Source organism: Sprattus sprattus (assembly GCF_963457725.1).
Source record: "Sprattus sprattus genome assembly, chromosome: 2".
Lineage (NCBI taxonomy): Eukaryota > Metazoa > Chordata > Actinopteri > Clupeiformes > Clupeidae > Sprattus > Sprattus sprattus.
This window is the reverse complement of record NC_137921.1, coordinates 34,461,436-34,470,987: the sequence shown is the minus strand read 5'-3', so window position 1 is coordinate 34,470,987 and position 9,552 is coordinate 34,461,436.

Below are 9,552 nucleotides of genomic sequence, written 5' to 3'. Positions count from 1 at the left end.
ATGAGCATAATTGCAGTAGGCTTTGGAACTCATTGCATATGCGTTCAACACTTCCTGGCTGCACATCGCGTTGCGCTTTAGGTCGGGGTGTCAACGTAAAAAATAAACATCGGAGTTATGGTCTCCACTGTCAGTCACGGAGGAAAAGATTTCCAAAGCCTTGAATTTAATCGTTTTTCTAGACACTATTATACTTATCCTGGACTGAAAACATTTATTCAACGAGCTGGTTTGATATCCAGCCTAACTTTCTTTCTACCTCCACCTGCTAGTCGTAGCCTATAGCATTCCTCTCGGGTCAATGTCAAACTTCTTTGCTGCTTTTTCTCCCGAATGTTCTTCAGCAATCACCATCTCTTTTAATTTAATATCAAAGTTACGTAAGTCTACTACTGCTTTATGATCCCTTCTGGAAAAAGTAACCTAGCCAACTAAAACGTTACAGATAAACAACAGTAGGCTATACGATATGTGCATTTAGGCTAAACATTCGCCTAGTAGTCCTACGTGGGGAAATTTCTTTTTTTATTGCAAACAGCCCATGAGATAAGCCAACAATATTATATAATATAAATATTAAACATGAGGAGAACATGTATTCTCATATATTTGAATGATAATTCTGTTAATAAAGTATTGCCTTAAATTATTATTTACATTGATTTAATTGGAATTCAGCTGTAGGCATGAGATCTGTATCTTGGAGACTAATTGCATCCACAATTTAAGTACTGCAAGCTAGACTACTATGTAGTAGACACAACAGGAGGTCCCTTGGCCTGAGAAGTGAAGGAGTTTAATGTGGCTATAATATGGAATTTTAAATGTGCCTAAAACTAGACAAAATTGTAATGAGTTTTCGAAAACTAGACTGAAACTAAGAAGGATAACTATGACTAAATGTGACTAAAAGTAATATGCATTTTTGTCTTAAGACTGAATCTAAAATATATGCCAAAATGAACACGGAGATAGGGGACCCCTTCATCTGCAATTAATTGTTGCTAGCTCTAATCAGATGTACCAACTAGGCTTATAAGGGAAGACTAACTTTGTATGCCAACGAACACCAATAACTAGAACTAATTTGACAGACTATAAACCAATGTGATACCTACAGTCTAACTCTAACTGCATTAAGTCTAACAAGCTATATCTTACAATAAACTTTAAGTTAAGCTGGCTATGTAAGATACTACTAATAACAATTGATAAGAGGTCAACCAAAGCGTTGTATGAACAAATGCAGTAATTTGATCAATTTACCAGCCAAAATTGCTTTGGAATAACTGAACATGAATGGGGTTAAACGTTGGAAAATACAATGTTTGGAACTATAGGTCGCAAATGAGTATGACATGCTTTGCTTCCGCGTAAAAAAAACCCTGCTGTGCTCCTAAATTTCTTTGTGTGCTCCTAAATTTTTTCATTTAGGAGCACATGTGCTCCTTGGGAAAAACCTTAGCGTAGAGCCCTGCCTATGTGGAGTGCAAATATGTCTTGCCATTACACTACCCAACAGCCCTACGTCTGCTAACACTACAGAATGCATAGCCTAATTCCTACGGGCACTGCACTAGTTTTGTATAGCCTAATCTTTATTTTCAAATACTCAATATTCTTTATTTCTATTTTGATGGGAATAGGCAGGTGAAACAATGACATTCTCATGATGTGCTATACACAGAAACATCGTTTGGATTTCTTCTACAATATATACAACCATCTAGCTAGAAAGCTACCATATAAGCCAATGGAGTGGTGGCATAAGCGCTAAATGTGCCATCAAACTACTGTTTGAAAGCTTCAGTCAAGACCTAAATACTCTGCATTGGTCGCGTAGCACATTTCCGATCAAACCGAGTCATTATAAACATATAAAAAGTTGTGTAGATAGCTTTATTCATGTAAAATATTCCTCGCTTCAAGTAGCCATGTTTTTTTTTTTTAATTCCCGTTTCTTCCGAACGACGGTCGAACGACGCCCCTGGTGGATTAAATCGCTAAGTGTGAAGTTACTACTGGTCCTGACCACACGTAGAATTCCTCTCAATGAAAGATACACTTAAGCTAAGTGTGGCGTTGGGTAACCCGTCTGCAACGTAGGAATCCTCTTACGAGCGATTTCAAGTGCTTTTTAGGCTAAGTGCGCGTTCGGGAAACTGGGCCCTGATCTTGATCTCTGTAAACACTCAGGCTATGTGCACACGAAGTCTAGTTTGTCTGCCTCCGCAACGTGCAGAGTACCGATAGCCCTATCATAAATACGAACACTCTCTATCCGCACCGATAGAAGTCTGGGGTAGAAAGTGAGTAAATTTGAATCGGTACGGGGGCTGGTGTTCGTCTGCACGGTTTCAAGCAACCTGATGATGTCATTGTCCCACGTGATCAATTTGCGATCTCCAACCACTATATATATATCCCTTGTTCTCTCTCAAAATCTCACTCATGGTGAGCCTCATTAACCCAGCCTACTGATTTTTGATTAGCCTCCTATCTTGATCTTATTCTTCTTATTCAGACGTAACATAACTTTCATGACCACAAATATAAATTGGCCAGCGATTTAATTGCTTTTTTATTCATAAATGTATGTAAAATGGCCGGAGCAAAGGCTCATGGGAAATGGGATGACAGACATGTCATGTTGTACTGTTCCAAACTCTTTATTATCAATAGAAAATATAATTCATTTTCGCATATCCTTTAGTCTGACCACTGATTTTATTAACCACCATAATGTAATGCTGCTAATTGGAGCTTGAATGTCTTGTGCAATGTGTTTATCCGTTTGCTGCTTCCTTTACCTGTGCTGCTGAGTCTCCTTCTAGGTTTTTCACGTTTTTTCAGTTGTGTAAATAAAGCGCTAAAGCGCCACCCACAGGCGTGGGGTATGTACTACAGACCGTTCAACACAATCTGGTGGCTCCGTTTTTATGCAAATCTCTCGTTACCAGGCTCTGTCTTTACAAAATTAAAAGATTGGATAGGTGTGAAAAATGAACCAGATTACGTGAATCTAGACTCCGTGTGAAGGGGGCCTCAGTTTGCCTCCACGAAACCGTGGGAAGGGGGATACAAGAGGCTCAATCGCAAGCAGACAATTATTGGCCTGGGCCTCGTTTCCCGATAACGTCGTATCTTAACGGCCTACGTGGATTTTCGCGACATCGTACACTAAGTAACACTTTCTATTTACGTGCGTTTCCCAACCATCAACTTAAAGTCAGGTGCACGAGCGCAACGTGCACGAGTTCTTAAGTAGCTCTTAGGAGCTGTTTACGTCAGGTTAACCTGTTTACGTTAATTGCTGTGAAATTAGCTAGCCTATGCGTGCATCGAACGTGCAATGTGCACTGAATTCGGGGCGGGGATAGTAACGCCATCTCCAGCAGAGTAGCCTATTTAAACTGTGTTCCCATTGTAAGGACATTTATTACGATCTGTCTGAGAGTGGGCTGTCAAAGCTAGCATCATCGAAGTCATACAGTACAGTAGGCTACATACATTCAATAAAATTAACCTACATTTGAGTCCAACTGCATGACCATTCTTACCCTACACTTACCCTTACAATAAAGAAGTGATCCTATTTCAACCATAACTTCATTTTAAATAATGTCTTTCTTTATGACATTTAGTTTATAGTTTAGACAGCAACGTTGACATCTACAGTATATTCAACTGCATCCACTACATAATCTCAAACTTTATTTGTTGGTAACTCTCCAAAAAGGCTACCATTAACACATTTCTTAATGAAAAGGAAACATGCATCACAATAATACTTCAGTGTAACCTGTACCTATGTGGAGTGCAAATATGTCTTGCCATTACACTACCCAACAGCCCTACGTCTGCTAACACTACAGAATGCATAATTCCTACGGGCAATGCACTAGTTTTGTATAGCCTAATCTTTATTTTCAAATACTCAATATTCTTTATTTCTATTTTGATGGGAATAGGCAGGTGAAACAATGACATTCTCATGATGTGTTATACACAGAAACATCGTTTGGATTTCTTCTACAATAGGCCGAACGACACCCCTGGATAAGGTGTCGAGGGGGTTGAAGCGTACGTCATGCGTGACTGTATGAGCTATGAAACTAGCGATTTAAAAAAAGTTTCAATAAAGAACATGGTTGCAAATATATATGTATACAACCATCTAGCTAGAAAGCTACCATATAAGCCAATGGAGTGGTGGCATAAGCGTTAATTGTGCCATAAAACTACTGTTTGAAAGCTTCAGTTAAGACCTACATACTCTCCATTGGTCGCGTAGCACATTTCAGATCAAACCGAGTCATTATAAACATATAAAAAGTTGTGTAGATAGCTTTATTAATGTAAAATATTCCTCGCTTCAAGTAGCCATGTTTTTTTTTTAAATTCCCCTTTCTTCCGAACGACGGTCGAACGACGCCCCTGGTGGATTAAATCGCTAAGTGTGAAGTTACTACTGGTTCTGACCACACGTAGAATTCTTCTCAACGAAAGATACACTTAGGCCCAATCTCAATACTTCCCCTTACCCCTTATCTTACCCCTTACCCTTGAAATTGCTCGTTCATGTGAGAGCTAGTGGTGTCTCAATACCCAACTTGATCAAGATTAAGGGGTAAGTTTAAGGGGTGTATGGCCCTCGTTTTTGAGATGATCGGAGAGCTACCTTACTCCTCCAAGGGCTATCCCAGAGCACACCGCGAAACCAGCTCGGGAATTTTCAAAAAAACATGGCTGCTTGAAGCGAGGAATATTTTACATGAATAAAGCTATCTACACAACTTTTTATATGTTTATAATGACTCGGTTTGATCTGAAATGTGCTACTCGAACGATGCATAGTATTGTCGGTCTTAACTGAAGCTTTCAAACGGTAGTTTTAGGATACAAATTAGCGCGTATACCACCACACCATTGGCTTATATGGTAGCTTGCCAGCTATCATGCTACATACTCTACATGTAAGTAATATTGGCTTATAATTAATTTAAAAATGACGACAGTCTTGTTTCGTGCTCTACACAGTTGTATACATATATATTTGCAACCATGTTCTTCATTAGACTTTTTTTAAATCGCTAGTTTCATAGCTCATACAGTCACGCATGACGTACCCGAAACCGAGTGGCGTCTCATTTCATAGGGGAAAGATCTCAGCCCTTGGCCCTTACACTTGCAAGTGCTAGGGTTAAGACTAAGACAAGACTAAGCAAAAGGGGCAAGGAGAAGAATCGAGATTTGGCCTTAAGCTAAGTGCCGCGTTGGGAAACCCGTCTGCAACGTAGGATTCCTCTTACGAACGATTTCAAGTGCTTTTTAGGCTAAGTGCGCGTTCGGGAAACGAGGCCCTGATTGGTGTTGAGAGCTGCGGTGGAGGCTCCCTGTCCTGCGTCTGGGCTGTCGAGGGGGGGGCTCGGTATCGGGGGGCGCTGGCGGGTCTCCATCAGGCGCACTCAAGGGCTCTGCCGGACAACGGGCATGGGGCTCAGCTCCCCTTCTCCTACCGGCACGGGGCTCAGCTCCCCTTCGCCGCTGCCCTCTGGCTGGCCCTCCTCCTCCTCTTCGCTGCTCTTGTGGTCCTGCTGTACATGGCTGCCTGGGGAGGGCTCAGCCTCTACAACCGTGTTGTCCGTTTCCAGTTCCGTGTCGGAGTCCAGGCTACAGGCTCCATAGACATATCATATCATACCTATATGATGTCTATGACAGGCTCTGCTCGACTGATTTGGACTTTCCAGGAGGACTTCCTGTAACAACAGTGTTCATACAGCGGGGGGAATAGCCTACTGATGCAAGGAGAAGTAATTTGGCCTTGTCTTAAATACACATCATTGTACTACTGCACTTCGACGATTCCACAATCACATTGTTGCGAGCAGGATTTGGTTGTCATAGAGGCATAACTTAAATAAATACATTTTCCTAAAGACCATACCTTGGTCAACTGGCACCTCGACCCTCTCCACTTGTTCATCAATGAACTCTGCATTTCCAGCAGTCTCCCCTGGGTCATCTGCAGTCACACAGCACTCCTGAACAGCAGGGGGCAGCAAAGCCAAGAGTCAGCCTTCTCGTTAATGGATCCTATTATAGATAAGCTAGTGTTGCGCTCTCAGAGAGGGTAGGCTATACATGATTACACACAGGCTTCTAAGAAATGGCAGTAGATCTACAATGGTAATAATGGCAATGTATAGAACACTACATAGTATATAGTACATCCCTGTGTAAGACCACTTAAAGGTAAAATAAATCACTTCACAGTATTTGCATTAATTCCTAAATTGGAAAGTAGGGTATTTGCCTTTATGGAAGATTAAAAAATAACCGTTTTGATTTACTTTGTTATGAATTCAGGCACCAAAATGGGAACTCAATGCAGCAAAAGTCTGGACACCCATCATTACAGGGATTAAAATAATAAATATCCATATCCAATATCCATCAAAATGCTAAATCCTATGTCCACCTTTATTTTTGATGACAGACTCAGACTAAGGTTGTTAGGCCACTAATTTCCATCTGCTCTTTGCTGCAAGGCTTGTGTTGCCCTACCCTTTCCTTGAACATACCCAAAAGGTGTTCTATTGGATTCAAAAGGCAACACACCTGGCAAGGTCATAGTTTTCCTTCTTTAGAAACTCTTGTCTGATTGTGTGCTTTTGGTCGTTATGCTGGAATATTCCTCTTCTGCCAACCTTCTAGAGATTATTTTGGGATATCCACAGGCATTCATGGTGCCATCTGTAAATGTGATCTTCCCAACACCTTTTGCACTCCTCATATGCAACCCCATACCATCACACTTCCACCTCCGTGCTTCACTGTTGGGACTTTCCATTGACTGTCCTAGTCCTGGCGAGGTTCATAAGAAACATCCTGGATCTGATCTGGGCCTCGTTTCCCGAACGCGCACTTAGCCTAAAAAGCACTTGAAATCGCTCGTAAGAGGATTCCTACGTTGCAGACGGGTTTCCCAACGCCACACTTAGCTTAAGTGTATCTTTCATTGAGAGGAATTCTACGTGTGGTCAGGACCAGTAGTAACTTCACACTTAGCGATGTAATCCACCAGGGGCGTCGTTCGGAAGAAACGGGAATTAAAAAAAAAAAAACATGGCTACTTGAAGCGAGGAATATTTTACATGAATAAAGCTATCTACACAACTTTTTATATGTTTATAATGACTAGGTTTGATCGGAAATGTGCTACGCGACCAATGCAGAGTATTTAGGTCTTGACTGAAGCTTTCAAACAGTAGTTTGATGGCACATTTAGCGCTTATGCCACCACTCCATTGGCTTATATGGTAGCTTCTAGCTAGATGGTTGTATATTATGTAGAAGAAATCCAAACGATGTTTCTGTGTATAGCACATCATGAGAATGTCATTGTTTCACCTGCCTATTCCCATCAAAATAGAAATAAAGAATATTGAGTATTTGAAAATAAAGATTAGGCTATACAAAACTAGTGCATTGCCCGTAGGAATTATGCATTCTGTAGTGTTAGCAGACGTAGGGCTGTTGGGTAGTGTAATGGCAAGACATATTTGCACTCCACATAGGTACAGGTTACACTGAAGTATTATTGTGATGCATGTTTCCTTTTCATTAAGAAATGTGTTAATGGTAGCCTTTTTGGAGAGTTACCAACAAATAAAGTTTGAGATTATGTAGTGGATGCAGTTGAATATACTGTAGATGTCAACGTTGCTGTCTAAACTATAAACTAAATGTCATAAAGAAAGACATTATTTAAAATGAAGTTATGGTTGAAATAGGATCACTTCTTTATTGTAAGGGTAAGTGTAGGGCAAGAATGGTCATGCAGTTGGACTCAAATGTAGGTTAATTTTATTGAATGTATGTAGCCTACTGTACTGTATGACTTTGATGATGCTAGCTTTGACAGCCCACTCTCAGACAGATCGTAATAAATGTCCTTACAATGGGAACACAGTTTAAATAGGCTTCTCTGCTGGAGATTAGTGATGTGTCGTTCGTGAACGATTCGTTCATTTTGAACGAATCCTTACAACGACTCGAGAGTAACGAGTCCTCTCAAAAAAAGATTCGTTCTTTTTCTCGTTCATGACCGCGCATCGGGACAACTGGGACTGTTGCATTGGCTAAGCCAAGGAAACAGAAATGATTTGTTGAATGCAGGTCACGTAAAAATGATCCAAAGACCCGTATCCAAGAGACCCAGTCGGAAAAAGAACGAATCATTTCTGTTTCCTCTAGCTGACTGTACTGAGCCTATGCAGGTCACGTGGAAAAGGATCCAACGATCCATATCCGGCAGATGAACGAATCATAGATCCAAAGACACGGTTGTCAAAAGAACGAATCATTGAACGAAACAGACACGTTTGGCAAAAGAACGAAACATTGAACGATCCGGCAAAAGAACGAATCATTGAACGATCCGGCAAAAGAACGAATCATTGAACGAAATACCCATATCCGGCAGATGAACGAATCATAGATCCAAAGACACGGTTGGCGAAAGAACGAATCATTGAACGAAAGACTGATATCCGGCAAAAGAACGAATCATTGAACGATATCCGGCAGATGAACGAAACGTTGATCCAAAGACGGTCGGGAGGTGAACGATTAGGTCATCTGCCGGATACAAGTATTTGGATCATTTTTCACGTGATCTGCATAGGCTCAGCATGGGAAGCTAGAGAAAACCGAAATGTTTCGTTCATTTTGACTGGGCTCTGGATATTTTTTCACGTAACCTGCATAGGCTCAGAAGAGGAAACAGAAAGGACTTATTAACCTAGTTCACTTCCGAGTGTCTATGGTTAGTAAGACGTGAATGATATTCGTTCACAAGAAATAATTACAGGTTTAGTTATTTTAACTTTTTAAAACTTTACTTACAGTTCAGTGCAGCGTAATTGTTTGCCGTGATCATTAAATGCTTATGTGATAATAAATGACCATTTCATCCAAACTTTCATATAATATTATTTGAATGCAGGAATTAGTATCTAGTAACCTCCATGAAAATATGATACGTATATATAAAATTTAAAAATGTTGAGTAGCACCCCCCCCCCCCCACCCCCCCCACCCCCCCAAAGATTCGAGTCGGTAAAATGATCCGAACTTCCCATCACTACTGGAGATGGCGTTACTATCCCCGCCCCGAATTTAGTGCACATTGCACGTTCGATGCACGCATAGGCTAGCTAATTTCACAGCAATTAACGTAAACAGGTTAACCTGACGTAAACAGCTCCTAAGAGCTACTTAAGAACTCGTGCACGTTGCGCTCGTGCACCTGACTTTAAGTTGATGGTTGGGAAACGCACGTAAATACAAAGTGCTACTTAGTGTACGATGTCGCGGAAATCCACGTAGGCCGTTAAGATACATCGTTATCGGGAAACGAGGCCCTGATCTGAGCTGCACAAATTGATCTTGACCTCATCTGACCAAAGAATGTTCCTCCAATACTCATTAGGCTTCCCTTCATGTCCTCAAGCAAAGTTTAATCTAGCTGTTTTGGGCTGAAGA